Below are 2,804 nucleotides of genomic sequence, written 5' to 3' on the forward strand. Positions count from 1 at the left end.
CATTGTACCGGTACCAAAAAATGCCTCCCCAGCCTGTCTGAATGACTACCGTCCGGTGACCCTTACCTCGGTAGTCATGAAATGCTTTGAGAGGCTGATGAAGAAACACATCTGCGCCTTCCTCCCTCGGAACATGGACCCGTTGCAGTTCGCATACCGTCCGAACAGATCCACGGACGATGCGGTCTCCCAGGTCTTGCACACCGCTCTCTCCCATCTGGACAGCCAGAAGGGGGGCTACGTGAGGATGCTGTTCATAGACTACAGTTCAGCCTTCAACACGATAGTCCCCACCAGACTGGCCGGGGAAGCTAATGGAATTGGGGCTCAACACCTCCCTGTGTGCCTGGGTCCTGGACTTTCTCACCGCCAGGCCCCAGGTAGTCAAGATGGGAGGGAATACATCGAAGTCCCTCACCCTGAGCACAGGATCGCCCCAGGGTTGCGTCCTCAGCCCCCTATTATACTCCCTGTACACACATGACTGTGTGGCTAGGTTCAGCTCCAACTCAATAATTAAGTTTGCTGATGACACTGTGGTGGTGGGCCTGATCTCAGACGACGAAAAGGCCTACCGGGAGGAGGTGGCTGGTCTAGCACTCTGGTGCCAGGATAACAGCCTCCTCTTGAACATCAAAAAAACGAAGGAGCTGATCATGGACTTTAGGAGGGCACATCATCCGAGGACGTACACTCCATTGAGGATAAATGGGGATCCTGTGGATAGGGTGAACTGTTTTAAATATCTGGGAGTCCACATCTCCGAGGATATGACATGGGCATCACACGCCTCGGCACTCGTGAGTAAGGCAAGGCAGCGCCTTTACCACCTCAGGCAATTGAGGAAATTCAGAGTGTCTCCGAGGATTCTCCAGTTCTTCTACGCAGCGGCGGTGGAAAGCATCTTGTCCGGGAACATTACCATCTGGTTTGAGAATTGCTCTGCCAAGGACAAGAAGGCTCTGCAGAGAGTAGTGCGTTCGGCCGAACGCACTATGGGAACTTCACTTGCCCCCCTGCAGGAACTATACATCAGGAGGTGCAACTCCAGAGCCAACAATATCATGAGAGACCCCTTCCACCCCTGCAACGGACTGTTCCAGCTGCTACGGTCAGGCAAACGCCTCCGTTGCCATACGGTGAGAACGGAGAGGTTGAGAAGGAGTCTCTTCCCAGAGGCCATTCGGACTGTAAACGCCTATCTCACCAGGGACTAACTCTACTGAACGTTTTTCCTTCCATTATTTATTATGTAAAAGAATATGTGTGTTATGATTGTGTTTATAGTTTGTTTGGTTGTTTGTCTTTTGCACAAAAGCCTGCGAACATTGCCACTTTCATTTCACTGCACATCTCGTATGTGTATGACAAATAAACTTGACTTGACTTGACTAAAACAATGTATATGATCTATCCTCCACATAGGATTTCTTCTTACAAAATGGTGAACAGCAAGTTGCTCAGCTATCATCAATTCTAACAATCTGAACTCAAGCCAAATAATGAAACACTTCATAGTATTCCATGCTGTCTAAAAAAATGTCACTATGTTAAGACTAAAGATCCTCCATTGAATGTGAGAAGCACATACATATTTTCAATAAAATAACATGTATTCAAAGACCCACTTCAGAAATCTGTGCACAAACATGTATGCTGACGTCCAAGTCCAAGTTACATTTATTGTCACATGCACCAATTGGTGCAGTGAGATTTGATTTACCATACAGCCATACGAATAAAAAGAACACAATACACGATGGAATTTAACATGAACATCCCCACACAGGTTTCCCCACTGTGAGGGAAGGCAATAGCGTTCAGTCATCTTCCTCTTCCTGGGAGCAGTTCTGGGGAGCAATATAGTATTTTATTTTTGAGAGGTCAGAAAGACTACAAAGTCTAATGTCTTAGTATTCTGTGACTACCTGGCAATTACCACAATGCCGATCGTGGACCTTATGCAGGAAATATCTGATGCTTCGCCAACAGTCATAATAGTGAATTAAAGTTGAAAAAAAAGGATGATATGAATCTGAAAAAAACATTAAAAATGCTGCAAAATTCAGCAATTCAGGCAGCATTTGTGAAATTTCATTTCAATTAATGGATATTATTAAAGCAGAGATTGATAGGTTCTCGATTAGTGTCAAAGGTTAAGATGAGAAGGCAGGAGAATGGGATTGAGAGAGAAAAGTAGATTAGCCATGATCAAATGCAGAGGAGACTCAGTGGGCTAAATGGTCTAATTCTGTTCTTATGTCTTATGACCTTATGAACATTTCAGGTATGCAACTCTTTGTTAGAATTGAGTTGATTATTGGAAGTAAAAGTATTTTCGGACATCAGAAGGATACGTAAAGCAGCAAAGGTGCAATTTTTTTCTCAGCTAGTTTGCTGCTGCATGAGAGACATTTCCACTACTTTATCTTTATCAACCCGATGTTTAAAGAATGACAGTAACAGAAACGTTGTAATTTGGAAATCAATAGTGAAGATCTCAAAGAAATCACAAAGAAACCTCTATTCAATCCATCTGAAGAACCAACCTGAAGAGACCCAATCAATAGGAGCCACAGAATGTCCCAAATTACTGGTCTGACCTGAAAACTACCTTAATTAACACAGCCAATAATAATAATAATAATAATAAATGTTATTTATGGGCGCCTTTCAAGAGTCTCAAGGACACCTTACAAAAATTTAGCAAGTAGAGGAAAAACATGTAAGCGGAATGAAATAAATAGTAGAGACATGACTAGTACACAAATTAAAGACAGAATTCAATACAAAACACAATATGA

The sequence above is a fragment of the Amblyraja radiata genome, chromosome 35 (genome assembly GCF_010909765.2).
Source record: "Amblyraja radiata isolate CabotCenter1 chromosome 35, sAmbRad1.1.pri, whole genome shotgun sequence".
In the NCBI taxonomy this organism is placed as follows: domain Eukaryota; kingdom Metazoa; phylum Chordata; class Chondrichthyes; order Rajiformes; family Rajidae; genus Amblyraja; species Amblyraja radiata.